The sequence below is a fragment of the Cucurbita pepo genome, chromosome LG11 (genome assembly GCF_002806865.2).
Source record: "Cucurbita pepo subsp. pepo cultivar mu-cu-16 chromosome LG11, ASM280686v2, whole genome shotgun sequence".
Taxonomy (NCBI): domain Eukaryota; kingdom Viridiplantae; phylum Streptophyta; class Magnoliopsida; order Cucurbitales; family Cucurbitaceae; genus Cucurbita; species Cucurbita pepo.
This window is the reverse complement of record NC_036648.1, coordinates 4,388,832-4,404,777: the sequence shown is the minus strand read 5'-3', so window position 1 is coordinate 4,404,777 and position 15,946 is coordinate 4,388,832. Positions and strand designations below refer to the sequence as shown.

The following is a 15,946-nucleotide window of genomic DNA, read 5'->3' as shown; positions in this document are numbered from 1 at the left end:
GAGACTGTGGGAACCTGTTAAGTCAGGATGCGAAGAACCGTATTAGGAGACCGTGGGAACTTGTTAAGTTAGGATTATACTCATCCTTGCTATGTTTTCCTTTTTCATGATGCGAAGAGAGCCTACAAGTAGGTGGCTTACTAAGTATAATTTTTATACTCATCCTTGCTATGTTTTCCTTTTTCATGAGCGCGAGGCATTGGTCAAGGGCGAGCGTGATGGAGACGGGGATTGTCAAAGAGGAATGGGTTGTCCCAGGGCGTCAGTCTAGTCTTTATTTTGTATTTGCATTCTTTCGAAATTTATTTCCAAACGGTTAAGTGTTCTGTTTGTCTTTCACGAGCACGAGGCGTCGGTCAAGGACAAGCGTGATGGAGACGGAGATTGTCACAGAGGAATGGGTTGTCCCGGGAAGTCAGTCCATTCTTTATTTTGTATTTGCATTATTTCAAAATTTATTTCCAAACGGTTAAATGTTATGTTTGTTTGTCATTCAAAAACTTTATTGGAATTAAAGGATTTTCTCTATTTCATATTTAAATCACTTTGTGCATTCGTGTTTTGTCATTAGTCACGATTCATAGTAAAATATTGGGTCGTGACAAATTTGGTATCAGAGCAGTCAGGTTATAGGTCCTGTAGACATTTAGGATAGAGAGTCGTATCCTCTGTGACCTCGCTCGTCAAACACATGCCGCTCAAGACCAAACCTACTCACGTGATGGAAATGTATAGACAAAAGTCAAGCTGGTATTTATAAAGTATGTCATGGCCTACTATGATATTATAATCGCACATTACCTAGGAGATGTGCTACGAATGAATTGTAACCATAGTCCTTTTTCTGTTGTGGTAGATAATGGCACCAAAGAGACTCGAACCATATGTTGGGCCCAGACCAAGAAAGGGGAGAGGAAGTTCAGGACACCTTGGTTCCAACACCTGAAGTAGAAAAACCTGAATTTCAAGAGAAGGTTGGGGATACACCCCAAACTAGCGAGGGGATCGTACCACAGCCATCAAGAACAAAAAGACGCCGAAGGAAGGCTAAGGCCCGAAGGCTGCTCGATACACCCCCTATTGCTCCCTTCTCCGAGGAGGTCCCATCGGTTCCAACCACTTGTACAACAATCCCACTAAACCAGCCGTTAGTCATGCCCACAACAGAGATGTTTCAGACGTTCATGATGACCTCGATAGAAAATCAGGCTCTGACGAACCAAATGATACAAACTATGATGGCTAATGAGTCAGCAGGGCAAGGGGCCAAAGATTCAGGGACTATGACTCTGGAGTCCCGCTACCTAAGAGATTTCCAGAGGCATAAACCGCCTCCGTTACCTAAGAGATTTCCAGAAGCATAAACCGCCTTCTTTTGACGAAGGCAAGGTGGATCCCATTGCCGTTGAGAACTGGCTAGAGGCCATAGAAACGGCTGGTGGATCCCATTGCCGTTGAGAACTGGCTAGAGGCCATATAAACGGCCTTCCATTTTATGAATTGCCCGCTAAAGTATCAAGTCCATTATGGGACGTATATGCTGAAAGGAGAGGCGCACTTCTGGTAGATGGGTGCTCAGAAGACCATTATACCACAAGGAGAGTTTATTACCTAGCGCTAGTTTAAATATGTTTAACTCCGCAAATATTACCCAATCACTGCCAGAGTGAAAATGAAGGCATCATTCCTCCAACTGAAACAGGAAAACAGGCCAATGGAGGAATGTGACTAGAGTTCAATAGGCTGGCAAGGTTTTCTCCAGCCTATATTAGTTCTTATGAGTTAAAGGCCGAACGATTTATTGCTGGCCTGAGGGAGGAACTGAAGGGAAATGTGTCAGCCCAGTCATCCTTCGACTATGCAAAAGCCCTTCAAGTGGTGACCCTGCTCGACGCGCCCCGCACCGACAAGCTACAGTTGGGAACAACACAATCATCCCACACTGCAGCCTAGGGAAAGGGGACAGACCGTAGCCACCCCAAAACTAGTAGACCACCCCGTGGCCACACTGATAAACGAAGAAGAGCCCTGGTACAGAACATGACCCTTTGTCCTAACTGTCGGCGTTATCACACGGGGGAAATGCAGGGCAGGAATAGACACATGCTACAGATTATGGGTTTGACTAATTAAGAGGAAGATTATGGGTACTTAGGTATGGGACATTATCTCCATTGGTATGAGGCTTTTTGGGGAAACTAAAAGTAAAGCCATCAGAGCATAAGTGGACAATATTATATCAATGTGAAGTTCTTTGATTCCTATTAGTGGTATGAGAGTTATATCCTTATCTTAATTTAACCATGTCAATAAAATCCACATTGGATACATGAGCTTACCGAATTTAAGGAGGCTTACCGAGCCAATTTCCATCATTGTCAAAGAAAAACTAACACGTGCCTGAACGATTCAAACTTTAGCAAGCAAATCCCATGTACTTAGCAGGCACACGCCTTAACTGCTCGTCCAAAGCGGCATATGTGTCTTAGATTTAGCCATGTCAATAAAATCCACATTGGATACATGAGCTTACCGAATATAAGGAGGCATACCGAGCCAATTTCCATCATCGTCAAAGAAAAACTAACACTGATTTAGCCATGTCAATAAAATCCACATTGGATACATGGGCTTACCAAATTTAAGGACGCATAAAGAAAAACTAACACGTGCCTGACCGATTCTAACTGCTCGTCCAAAGCGGCATATGTGTCTTAGATTTAGCCATGTCAATAAAATCCACATTGGATACATGAGCTTACCGAATATAAGGAGGCATACCGAGCCAATTTCCATCATCGTCAAAGAAAAACTAACACTGATTTAGCCATGTCAATAAAATCCACATTGGATACATGGGCTTACCAAATTTAAGGACGCATAAAGAAAAACTAACACGTGCCTGACCGATTCTAACTGCTCGTCCAAAGCGGCATATGTGTCTTAGATTTAGCCATGTCAATAAAATCCACATTGGATACATGAGCTTACCGAATATAAGGAGGCATACCGAGCCAATTTCCATCATCGTCAAAGAAAAACTAACACTGATTTAGCCATGTCAATAAAATCCACATTAATCCACATCGGATACATGGGCTTACCAAATTTAAGGAGGCATAAAGAAAATGTCCATAAAATCCACATTGGATACATGGGCTTACCAAATTTAAGGAGGCATAAAGAAAAACTAACACGTGCCTGACCGATTCAAACTTTAGCAGCAGGCACATAAAGAAAAACTAACACGTGCCTGACCGATTCAAACTTTAGCAAGCAAATCCCATGTACTTAGCAGGCACACGCCTTAACTGCAAAGCGGCATATGTGTCGCCTAAGAGATTCGAACTCTCAAGGGGAAACTCCATGTACTTAGCAAGCACATGCCTGCTCTCAAGGGGAAACTCCATGTACTTAGCAAGCACATGCCTTAACCACTCGGCCAAAGCGACACATATTTTTGGCAATAGAGGTACGTTCTCATTAACAAATACAATAAATACAAATCTACGAGAAATGAAGAAAAAAAAATTAAAATCGTCGCCTGAGAGATTCGAACTCTCGCGGGGAAACCCCATGTACTTAGCAGGCACACGCCTTAACCACTCGGCCAAAGCGACACATATTTTTGGCAATAGAGGTCTAAGCTATACAAAAATTTGAAAGTCAAACGTTCTCATTAACAAATACAATAAATACAAATCTACGAGAAATGAAGAAAAAAAAATTAAAATCGTCGCCTGAGAGATTCGAACTCTCGCGGGGAAACCCCATGTACTTAGCAGGCACACGCCTTAACCACTCGGCCAAAGCGACACATGTTTTTGGCAATAGAGGTCTAAGCTATACAAAAATTTGAAAGTCAAACGTTCTCATTAACAAATACAATAAATACAAATCTACGAGAAATGAAGAAAAAAAAATTAAAATCGTCGCCTGAGAGATTCGAACTCTCGCGGGGAAACCCCATGTACTTAGCAGGCACACGCCTTAACCACTCGGCCAAAGCGACACATGTTTTTGGCAATAGAGGTCTAAGCTATACAAAAATTTCAAAGTCAAACGTTCTCATTAACAAATACAATAAATACAAATCTACGAGAAATGAAGAAAAAAAAATTAAAATCGTCGCCTGAGAGATTCGAACTCTCGCGGGGAAACCCCATGTACTTAGCAGGCACACGCCTTAACCACTCGGCCAAAGCGACAAATATTTTTGGCAATAGAGGTCTAAGCTATACAAAAATTTGAAAGTCAAACGTTCTCATTAACAAATACAATAAATACAAATCTACGAGAAATGAAGAAAAAAAAATTAAAATCGTCGCCTGAGAGATTCGAACTCTCGCGGGGAAACCCCATGTACTTAGCAGGCACACGCCTTAACCACTCGGCCAAAGCGACTCATATTTTTGGCAATAGAGGTCTAAGCTATACAAAAATTTGAAAGTCAAACGTTCTCATTAACAAATACAATAAATACAAATCTACGAGAAATGAAGAAAAAAAAATTAAAATCGTCGCCTGAGAGATTCGAACTCTCGCGGGGAAACCCCATGTACTTAGCAGGCACACGCCTTAACCACTCGGCCAAAGCGACACAAGTTTTTTGCAACAGAGGTCTAAGCTATATTTGGAACTTAAACGTTCTCTATGCTCTAAAGGAATATTTAATGTAAAAATCAAACAAGAAATAAAGGAAAAAAAATTAAAAACGTAGAGATTCGAACTCTCGCGGGCCAAAGCGACACAAGTTTTTTGCAATAAAGGTCTAAGCAATACAAAAATTTGGAAGTCAAACGCGACACAAGTTTTTTGCAATAAAGGTCTAAGCAATACAAAAATTTGGAAGTCAAACGTTCTCTATGATCTAAAGGAATATTAAAAAGACTGAGAGATTCGAACTCTCGCGGGGAAACCCCATGTACTTAGCAGGCACACGCCTTAACCACTCGGCCAAAGCGACACAGGTTTTTTGCAATAGAGGTCTAACCTATACAAAAATTTGGAACTCAAACGTTCTCTATGCTCTAAAGGAATATTTAATGTAAAAATCAAACGAGAAATAAAGGAAAAAAAAATTAAAAACGTCGCCTGAGAGATTCAAACTCTCGCGAGCCAAAGCGACACAAGTTTTTTGCAATAAAGGTCTAAGCTATACAAAAATTTGGAACTCAAACTTTCTCTATACTCTAAAGGAATATTTAATGTAAAAATCAAACGAGAAATAAAGGAAAAAAAAATTAAAAGCGTCGCCTGAGAGATTCGAACTCTCACGCGGGGAAACCCCATGTACTTAGCAGGCACACCCCTTAACCACTCGGCCAAAGCGACAAAAGTTTTTTGCAATAAAGGTCTAACCTATACAAAAATTTGTAACTCAAACGTTCTCTATGCTCTAAAGGAATATTTAATTGAAAAATCAAACAAGAAATAAAGGAAAAAAAAATTACAAACACATGGCCTGAGAGATTTGAACTGGAAACCCCATGTACTTAGTAGGCACACGCCTTAACCACTCGGCCAACGTCGCTTGAGAGATTCAAACTCTCACGTTGAAACCCCATGTACTTAGCAGGCACACGCCTACGTTGCCTGAGAGATTCGAACTCTCGCAGGGAAACCCCATGTACTTAGCAGGTATACGCCTTAACCACTCGGCCAAAGCGACACAAGTTTTTTGCAATAGAGGTCTAAGCTATACAAAAATTTGGAACTCAAACGTTCTCTATGCTCTAAAGGAATATTTAATACGTCGAGAGATTCGAACTCTCGCGGGAAACCTCATGTACTTAGCAGGTATACGCCTTAACCACTCGGCCAAAGCGACACAAGTTTTTTGCAATAAAGGTCTAAGCTATACAAAAATTTGGAACTCAAACGTTCTCTATGCTCTAAAGGAATATTTAATGTAAAAATCAAACGAGAAATAAAGAAAAAAAGTTTAAAATCGTCGCCTGAGAGATTCAAACTCTCGCGGAGAAACCCCATGTACTTAGCAGGCACACGCCTTAACCACTCAGCCAAAGCGACACAGATTTTTTGCAATAGTGGTCTAAGCTATACAAAAATTTGGAACTCAAACATTCTCTATGCTCTAAAGGAATATTTAATGTAAAAATCAAACGAGAAATAAAGAAAAAAAAATTTAAAATCGTCGCCTGAGAGATTCAAACTCTCGCGAAGAAATCCCATGTACTTAGCAGGCACACGCCTTAACCACTCAGCCAAAGCAACACAGGTGTTTTGCAATAGAGGTCTAAGCTATACAAAAATTTGGAACTCAAACGTTCTCTATGCTCTAAAGGAATATTTAATGTAAAAATCAAACGAGAAATAAAGAAAAAAAATTTAAAATCGTCGCCTGAGAGATTCAAACTCTCGCGAAGAAATCCCATGTACTTAGCAGGCACACGCCTTAACCACTCAGCCAAAGCAACACAGGTGTTTTGCAATAGAGGTCTAAGCTATACAAAAATTTGGAAGTCAAACGTTCTCTATGCTCTAAAGGAATATTTAATGTAAAAATCAAACGAGAAATAAAGAAAAAAAAATAAAAAACGTCGCCTGAGAGATTCGAACTCTCGTGGGGAAACCCCGTGTACTTAGTGTCACGGTCATGCTCGTCTAAGGCGTGTTGCCCATGGCCGCATGCCCATGTCAAGCCCAACCCTTTATGTCTTTTCATATTCTAGTGTTTTACTTTTGTATTTCTAGGAAGTATGACGTTTCATAAATATCATGTCTAGGCTTGTCAGACATGAAATGCCTCAGAATGTACTATAGGGGGATACGACTAGTTGTTAACTTCTCCCTACCCAAGGTTATATACTGTAAGCCGTTGTTATTTCTCTCTTGCTTGCTTATACAACGTCTCTTTCAAAAATCTCTCTTTCGAAAATCTCTCTCTGCCCTCACTTTCTAAAACCTTCTCTTAAGACCGAGGCCAGAGGCTCGAGCATACGTCGCTTGGCCGTAGGCGATGCAAGAACGAATTGGCTTAGCTCACTTTTTGTTGGAAAGTGAGTGCCGCAGAATCGCAAGTCCACTGTCATTAAAAGTGCGATTGTGACAAGTGGTATCAGAGCTTTGTAAGCTACGTGAAATAGTAAAGACCGAGAACATGTCGACGACAAAGTCGACACCCAAAGTACAAGCTGACCGGCTTACTTTAATAGAGGAGGAAATGTTGTTCCTCAAAGAAGTCCCTAACACCATTCGCTTCCTGGAAGCACGGGTGAAAGAACTGAGTGGAAAAGTCGTAGAGATCGACGTAATGGGTAACCACCTGGATGGGTTGCCAATCGCAGAACTGATGTTTCGAGTGACCTCACTCAAAAAAAAGGTTGCTCCTACGAGCAGCCCAAGACCGTCTGGTAGCCCCGAGAGCTCTGTCGCACACGAGTAGGGACGTGGCGAAGAGTTTGACGTGCTACAAAATATAATGATGAGTTTGTTCAATGGATTAGCTGACGAATTCAGAACAACGATCGATGAAATGCAAGAAAAGATGTCCGCCATGAGCACCCGAATCGAGGTGAACATGAAAGCCGTGGAGAACGTCTCGGCTGGGCAAACTAGCACAAGATCCAACAAACTAAAGTTTCCCAAACCTAGACCTTTCAAAGGGAACCGGGATGCCAAAGAGGTGGAGAACTTCATCTTTGATGTCGAACAGTACTTCAAAGCCACCCCGACTTGTACCGACAACATGAAGGTGACAGTAGCCTCGATGTATCTCATAGACGACGCCAAACTTTGGTGGCGTATGAAGGTACAAGACATCGAGAATGGAATGTGCACCATAGACTCGTGGGAAGACCTCAAGAGAGAGTTGAGGGACCAATTCCTCCCCAAAAACGTAGATCATCTAGCAATGGAAAAACTAATAGCCCTAAAGCACAGTACTTCAAAGCCACCCCGGCTTGTACCGACGACATGAAGGTGACAATAGCCTCGATGTATCTCATAGACGACGCCAAAATTTGGTGGCGTATGAAGGTACAAGACATCGAGAATGGATTGTGCACCATAGACTCGTGGGAAGACCTCAAGAGAGAGTTGAGGGACCAATTCCTCCCCGAAAACGTAGACCATCTAGCAATGGAAAAACTAATAGCCCTAAAGCAAACTGGAAGCATAAGGGACTATGTCAGACAATTTTCGACCTTGATGCTAGATATTAGGGGCACATCAGAGAAGGACAAGGTGTTCTTCTTTATAAATGGGTTACAACCGTGGGCCAAAACAAAAATACACGAGAAAAAAGTCCAAGACCTAGCTACTGCAATTGCCAGCGCCGAGAGACTCCTACACAACGGGAACGAGGCGAGTTACCAAAGAAAAACAACACAGGCCCCAAACACTAGGGGCAAAAAATATAAGCCGCCAGGTCATCGAAATGGAAACCCCAACAGGCCAAACGGAGGTAACGACAGACCAAGCGGGTGGACAGATAGACCTCCTCAGAACAACCAGCGGGGACATCTCGAGGACCTTACCCTCAAAGGAACCACCCGACAACACCTTTACAATGCATATTGTGTAAAGGCCCCCACAAAGTGTCCTACTGTCCTCATCGGGCCTCTCTCACTGCACTCCAAGTGTCCATTCAAGAGAGCAACGACAAAAGAGTCGAGACTATGCTAGACAAGAAGGAAGATCAAGACAACCCCCGAATGGGCGCGCTCAAATTCTTGTCAGCCCTCCAACGGAAGGTCGAACCGAAGGACATAATAGAGAAAGGGCTCATGTTTGTGGATGCGACAATAAACTCTCGACCGAGCAAGAGCACTTTGATAGACTCAGGAGCGACTCACCGCTTCATCGCCGATCAAGAAGCCCGAAGATTGGGACTCACCATAGGAAAACACCCTCGAAAAATGAAAGTTGTCAACTCCGAGGTCTTGCCTATTGTGGAAGTTTCCAAAAGAGTCCCCTTCAAATTAGGGACTTGGACAGGAGGTCTAGACCTTGTCGTAGTTTGCATGGACAACTTTGACGTAGTACTTGGGATGGAGTTCCTCCTAGAACACAAAGTTATCCCAATGCCACTGGCAAAATGCTTGGTGATCACCGACCGCAATCCCACAGTAATACCTACAAGCATCAAGCAGCCAGGTAATCTTAGAATGATCTCGGCCATACAATTGAAAAGAGAACTCGCACGAGAGAAACCTACATTTATGGCTATATCACTGATGGAAGAAGTGACTACTGAGGAAACTATCCCAGACGAAATCAAGGAGGTACTAAACAGTTACGCTGACATAATGCCAGAGAGCCTACCACAAACATTACCACCCCGTCGAGGCATTGATCCCGAAAGTGAACTTCTTCCCAGGGTTAAACCCCTAGCGAAGAACGCATACCGGATGGCTCCCCCTAAGCTAGCCGAATTGAGGAAACAACTAGATGAGTTGTTGACGGCAGGATTCATCCACCCGGCAAAAGCACCTTACGGAGCTCCCGTACTATTTCAGAAAAAGAAGGATGGGACGTCGCATNGCCGATCAAGAAGCCCGAAGATTGGGACTCACCATAGGAAAACACCCTCGAAAAATGAAAGTTGTCAACTCCGAGGTCTTGCCTATTGTGGAAGTTTCCAAAAGAGTCCCCTTCAAATTAGGGACTTGGACAGGAGGTCTAGACCTTGTCGTAGTTTGCATGGACAACTTTGACGTAGTACTTGGGATGGAGTTCCTCCTAGAACACAAAGTTATCCCAATGCCACTGGCAAAATGCTTGGTGATCACCGACCGCAATCCCACAGTAATACCTACAAGCATCAAGCAGCCAGGTAATCTTAGAATGATCTCGGCCATACAATTGAAAAGAGAACTCGCACGAGAGAAACCTACATTTATGGCTATATCACTGATGGAAGAAGTGACTACTGAGGAAACTATCCCAGACGAAATCAAGGAGGTACTAAACAGTTACGCTGACATAATGCCAGAGAGCCTACCACAAACATTACCACCCCGTCGAGGCATTGATCCCGAAAGTGAACTTCTTCCCAGGGTTAAACCCCTAGCGAAGAACGCATACCGGATGGCTCCCCCTAAGCTAGCCGAATTGAGGAAACAACTAGATGAGTTGTTGACGGCAGGATTCATCCACCCGGCAAAAGCACCTTACGGAGCTCCCGTACTATTTCAGAAAAAGAAGGATGGGACGTCGCATCTGTGCATAGATTATAGAGCCTTAAACAAGGTGACGATACGCAACAAGTACCCACTGCCGATAATATCTGACTTGTTCGACCAACTTCACGGGGCCAAATACTTCACAAAGTTGGACTTACGATCAGGGTATTACCAAGTACGTATCGCCGAGGGAGATGAGTCCAAGACGACGTGCGTGACAAGATATGGGGCCTTCGAGTTCCTGGTAATGCCCTTTGGCTTGACAAACGCCCCAGCTACGTTTTGCACGTTAATGAACCAGGTTTTCTACAAATACTTGGATCAGTTCATCATAGTATACCTCGACGACATAGTTGTATACAGCACAATCCTAGAGGAACACAAGGTACACTTGAAGCTGGTATTTGACAAGCTGCGGCATAATCAGTTGTACGTCAAGAAAGAAAAATGTGCCTTCGCACAAACATGCATCAACTTCCTCGGACATGTCATCAGTTGTGGACAGATCGGGATGGATAGCGATAAGATAAAAGCTATCCAAGAGTGGAAAGTTCCTACTTCTGTATCCGATGTGCGGTCCTTCTTAGGATTAGCAAACTACTATAGGCGGTTCGTCGAAGGGTTTTCACGATGAGCTGCTCCCTTAACGGAGCTCCTGAAGAAAGACCACCCTTGGTCGTGGTCAAATAAATGTCAAATGGCCTTTGAAGATCTAAAGGCAATCATGACGAGGGGTCCTGTTCTCGGGTTAGTAGAAGTTACAAAGCCATTTGAAATAGAAACAGATGCTTCCGACTTTGCCCTAGGCAGTGTCCTTATTCAAGAAAGACACCCCATCGCTTATGAAAGTCGAAAGCTCAATGATGTCGAACGAAGATACATTGTCTTCGGAAAAGAAATGCTGGCTGTAGTTCATTGCCTACGAGTCTGGAGACAGTATCTCTTGGGATCACAGTTCATAGTGAAGATGGATAACAGCGTCATCTACCACTTCTTCGATCAACCAAAATTGACTGCAAAACAAGCCTGGTGGCAAGAGTCGTTGGTGGAATTCGACTTCAAATTCGAACACAAGGTAGGGAAGAGTAATCAAGCAGCCAATGCACTGAGTCGGAAGGGCGAACATGCCGNGCATATGAAGAAGTGGGCGGACAAGAAGCGTCGCCCCCTTCAATTCCGAGCAGGAGATCAAGTCCTCATCAAGTTGAGACCAGAACAGATCAGATTTCGCAGACGGAACGACCAGCNTGTGCATATTAGCCCATATTCATTCAAGTAAGATCGATGGATTGATACNGCTACCTCCTACAGAGTTTCGCTACCCACATGGATGAAAATCCACCCAGTAATTCATGTGAGCAACTTGAAGCCTTATCACCCTGACCCGGACGACGACCAGAAAAATGTAATCACATTACCGAGCATCGATCTGAAGCAAAGAGATAGCAAAATANTTGGACTTCATAACACACCTCCCAAAAGTCGGCGAATATGACGCCATCTTGGTTATCGTAGATCGATTCTCGACATATGCGACGTTTGTTCCCACTCCCAAATTATGCTCGCCTGAACTAACAGCCCAACTATTTTTCAAACACGTTGTCAAGTTATGGGGCATTCCGTCGAGCATCATTAGTGATAGGGATGGTAGATTCATTGGCACATTTTGGACCGAACTATTCGCCTTCTTGGGAATGACTTTAAACATCTCTTCGAGCTACCATCCTCAAACCGATGGACAGACGGAACGGTTCAACTGCTTGCTCAAAGAATACTTACGTCACTTCGCCGACGCTCGCCAGAAGAACTGGATACAACTGCTAGATGTGGCCCAATTCTGTTTCAATTGTTAAACGAGCTCGTCTACGGGGAAGAGTCCCTTCGAAATTGTAAGTGGACGACAACCGGCCTTACCACATATTATTGATCATCCTTATGCAGGAAAAAACCCTCAAGCTCAAAACTTCACAAGAGAATGGAAGCAGACAACAGATATAGCTCGGGCATATTTAGAGAAAGCTGCCAAGCATATGAAGAAGTGGGCGGACAAGAAGCGTCGCCCCCTTCAATTCCGAGCAGGAGATCAAGTCCTCATCAAGTTGAGACCAGAACAGATCAGATTTCGCAGACGGAACGACCAGCGACTAGTTCGAAAATATGAAGGCCTAGTTGAAGTCCTTAAAAAGATCGGGGCTACCTCCTACAGAGTTTCGCTACCCACATGGATGAAAATCCACCCAGTAATTCATGTGAGCAACTTGAAGCCTTATCACCCTGACCCGGACGACGACCAGAAAAATGTAATCACATTACCGAGCATCGATCTGAAGCAAAGAGATAGCAAAATAATAGAGGAGATCCTAGCCGACAGGGTTAGGAAGATAGGAAGACCCGTACTGACGATTCGTGAATTCCTTGTCAAATGGAAGAATCTCCCGACGGAGGAAAATAGTTGGGAATGCGCCGAAGATCTGAATTCCGCCGCCAGCCACATCGCCAGGTTCGAAAGTAGTCGGTTGACAGGGACATNGTCCAAGGCATGTTGCCCATGGCCGCATGCCCATGACAAGCCCAACCCTTTATGTCTTTTCATATTCTAGTGTTTTACTTTTGTATTTCTAGGAAGTATGAAGTTTCAGAAATATCATGTCTAGGCCTGTCAGACATGAAATGCCTTAGAATATACTACAGGGGGATACGACTAGTTGTCAACTTCTCCCTACCCAAGGTTATATACTGTAAGCCGTTGTTATTTCTCTCTTGCTTGCTTATATAACGTCTCTTTCAAAAATCTCTCTTTCGAAAATCTCTCTCTGCCCTCGCTTTCTAAAACCTTCTCTTAAAATCGAGGCCAGAGGTTTGAGCATACGTCGCTTTNCCTCAAGCTCAAAACTTCACAAGAGAATGGAAGCAGACAACAGATATAGCTCGGGCATATTTAGAGAAAGCTGCCAAGCATATGAAGAAGTGGGCGGACAAGAAGCGTCGCCCCCTTCAATTCCGAGCAGGAGATCAAGTCCTCATCAAGTTGAGACCAGAACAGATCAGATTTCGCAGACGGAACGACCAGCGACTAGTTCGAAAATATGAAGGCCTAGTTGAAGTCCTTAAAAAGATCGGGGCTACCTCCTACAGAGTTTCGCTACCCACATGGATGAAAATCCACCCAGTAATTCATGTGAGCAACTTGAAGCCTTATCACCCTGACCCGGACGACGACCAGAAAAATGTAATCACATTACCGAGCATCGATCTGAAGCAAAGAGATAGCAAAATAATAGAGGAGATCCTAGCCGACAGGGTTAGGAAGATAGGAAGACCCGTACTGACGATTCGTGAATTCCTTGTCAAATGGAAGAATCTCCCGACGGAGGAAAATAGTTGGGAATGCGCCGAAGATCTGAATTCCGCCGCCAGCCACATCGCCAGGTTCGAAAGTAGTCGGTTGACAGGGACATCAACCAATTAGGTGGGGGAGGATGTCATGGTCATGCTCGTCCAAGGCGTGTTGCCCATGGCCGCATGCCCATGACAAGCCCAACCCTTTATGTCTTTTCATATTCTAGTGTTTTACTTTTGTATTTCTAGGAAGTATGACGTTTCAGAAATATCATGTCTAGGCCTGTCAGACATGAAATGCCTTAGAATATACTACAGGGGGATACGACTAGTTGTCAACTTCTCCCTACCCAAGGTTATATACTGTAAGCCGTTGTTATTTCTCTCTTGCTTGCTTATATAACGTCTCTTTCAAAAATCTCTCTTTCGAAAATCTCTCTCTGCCCTCGCTTTCTAAAACCTTCTCTTAAAATCGAGGCCAGAGGTTTGAGCATACGTCGCTTTCGTTGGAAAGTGAGTGCCGCACAATCGCAAGTCCACTGCCATTAAAAGTGCGATTGTGACACTTAGCAGGCACACGCCTTAACCACTCGGCCAAAGCGACACAAGTTTTTTTGCAATAAACGTCTAAGCTATACAAAAATTTGGAACTCAAACGTTCTCTATGCTCTAAAGGAATATTTAATGTAAAAATCAAACGAGAAATAAAGAAAAAAAATTAAAAACGGTTCCAAACGTTCTCTATGCTCTAAAGGAATATTTAATGTAAAAATCAAACGAAAAATAAAGAAAAAAAATTAAAAAAAACGTCGCCTGAGAGATTCAAACTCCCGTGGGGAAACCCCATGTACTTAGCAGGCACACGCCTTAATCACTCGGCCAAAGCGACACATATTTTTTGTAATAGAAATCTAAGCTATACAAAAATTTAAAAGTGAAATGTTCTCATTAATAAATAAAATAAATATAAATCTCTGGCATTCAAATAATTTATGCTCTAAATGAATATTTAAGGTAAAAATCAAACGAGATATAAAGAAAAAAATTTAAACCATTATCTAAGAGATTCAAACTCTAGCCGGAAAACCTCATGTACTTAGCAGGCAGGTATCCCCCCACTTAACAATGTAGGGTGGCGCTTAATGTAGTAGCTAATTTAGAAAACTGCATTTAAGTACCAATCACGACTTTATGAATTTCTAACTTAGTGGACTTATTAAACCAACTAGATGTAAAAGTAAGTATTATCAAGTCGATTTCTATAACGGGTGGGTGATTCCCACTCCAAGATGATTCTCTTGATAATTCTAATACGTAGGATAGACGATTTATAGTTCTACTTTGCATTGATCTTTTTTCACATTTTTCAAACGTTTGTGCTTTTAATTCCTTCTATCGTTTCAATATCTAGAAGTCCTCGGGATTGTTTAAATGACTAGAAAATATAGGAAGTTATTCCTTATTTTTCTCCTTATTCGACTAATGCATTACATGGTTATAGTTATTCGTCCCATGGTTTGGTTGTCTTTTCTATTTCATCTTAAAATTTTCTTGCAACAAATACGTCCATTAATTAAGAATTTTTGTTATAAAAAATATTATATCATGAAATTAATTACTTTACAAAATAGTTATTCATAGAATTTACACAATGTATAAAATCATTCTTAGATATAAAATGTATATTTCATTTTAAAACTTAGGGATTATTTAATTTTGTAGATGATTTATTATTTAAAAGCATTAATTTTATATAGGTATTTAACNACTTTTTTTTTTTTTTTTTTTTTTCTAATTAATATATAAATCCGAAAGTAATAGATTTTCGAAAACATTAAAAGAAAAGGAAAAAGAAAGAATGCCTCATTTAACCTTGAATAAGAAAATAAGAAATTAAAAACAAAAACATTTGAGAAAACGTCGCCTGAGAGATTCGAACTCTCGCGGGGAAACCCCATGTACTTAGCAGGCACACGCCTTAACCACTCGGCCAAAGCGACGATATGTGAACCAAGATACAATTTTAATTTATATAAAAATAAAATAATATTTTTAGGTTTTCCAAATTTGTTTATTAATTTTAGTAAAGATTCAAGACAAATTCATATACTTTTTTAGTTCAAAGGGGTCATTGAGCAATTAGGCATTTTTTAAATTTTATAAACTTAATAATATAAAACTAAAATGTAGATATTCTATCAAACATAAAATTCAAGTTTTTTTTTTTTATTTTTTTTTTATGAATTTTGAAAAATGTTGAATGTATTAAGGATCTACATTTTAAATTCAGAAATTTATTATACAAAATTAAAGTATTATATATATATATATTAAACCCTAATACATGAAAATCCAAGAATTAAATTTTAATTTTTTTTAGTATTTTAATTTTAGATTTATAACTTTTTATAACTCTATATAACCTATTGTTTTTATAGATGTATAACTTGATTTTTTTT

The 15,946-nt window shown here is 41.5% G+C and overlaps 13 non-coding genes across 13 annotated transcripts; all 13 read right to left on the bottom strand.

The window, feature by feature from the left end:
• Positions 1 to 3,538: 3,538 nt before the first annotated feature.
• TRNAS-GCU lies at positions 3,539 to 3,620 on the bottom strand. The gene has a single exon. It is a non-coding gene; the product is annotated as a tRNA-Ser (tRNA).
• Positions 3,621 to 3,734: 114 nt separating this feature from the next.
• Positions 3,735 to 3,816, bottom strand: TRNAS-GCU. The gene has a single exon. It is a non-coding gene; the product is annotated as a tRNA-Ser (tRNA).
• A 114-nt stretch (positions 3,817 to 3,930) lies between these two features.
• TRNAS-GCU lies at positions 3,931 to 4,012 on the bottom strand. Its single transcript has one exon. It is a non-coding gene; the product is annotated as a tRNA-Ser (tRNA).
• Positions 4,013 to 4,126: 114 nt separating this feature from the next.
• Positions 4,127 to 4,208, bottom strand: TRNAS-GCU. Its single transcript has one exon. It is a non-coding gene; the product is annotated as a tRNA-Ser (tRNA).
• A 114-nt stretch (positions 4,209 to 4,322) lies between these two features.
• On the bottom strand, positions 4,323 to 4,404 carry TRNAS-GCU. The gene has a single exon. It is a non-coding gene; the product is annotated as a tRNA-Ser (tRNA).
• A 114-nt stretch (positions 4,405 to 4,518) lies between these two features.
• On the bottom strand, positions 4,519 to 4,600 carry TRNAS-GCU. Its single transcript has one exon. It is a non-coding gene; the product is annotated as a tRNA-Ser (tRNA).
• Positions 4,601 to 5,250: 650 nt separating this feature from the next.
• On the bottom strand, positions 5,251 to 5,334 carry TRNAS-GCU. The gene has a single exon. It is a non-coding gene; the product is annotated as a tRNA-Ser (tRNA).
• A 255-nt stretch (positions 5,335 to 5,589) lies between these two features.
• TRNAS-GCU lies at positions 5,590 to 5,671 on the bottom strand. The gene has a single exon. It is a non-coding gene; the product is annotated as a tRNA-Ser (tRNA).
• Positions 5,672 to 5,951: 280 nt separating this feature from the next.
• TRNAS-GCU lies at positions 5,952 to 6,033 on the bottom strand. Its single transcript has one exon. It is a non-coding gene; the product is annotated as a tRNA-Ser (tRNA).
• A 122-nt stretch (positions 6,034 to 6,155) lies between these two features.
• On the bottom strand, positions 6,156 to 6,237 carry TRNAS-GCU. Its single transcript has one exon. It is a non-coding gene; the product is annotated as a tRNA-Ser (tRNA).
• A 121-nt stretch (positions 6,238 to 6,358) lies between these two features.
• Positions 6,359 to 6,440, bottom strand: TRNAS-GCU. Its single transcript has one exon. It is a non-coding gene; the product is annotated as a tRNA-Ser (tRNA).
• Positions 6,441 to 14,294: 7,854 nt separating this feature from the next.
• TRNAS-GCU lies at positions 14,295 to 14,376 on the bottom strand. The gene has a single exon. It is a non-coding gene; the product is annotated as a tRNA-Ser (tRNA).
• Positions 14,377 to 15,405: 1,029 nt separating this feature from the next.
• TRNAS-GCU lies at positions 15,406 to 15,487 on the bottom strand. Its single transcript has one exon. It is a non-coding gene; the product is annotated as a tRNA-Ser (tRNA).
• Positions 15,488 to 15,946: the final 459 nt, after the last annotated feature.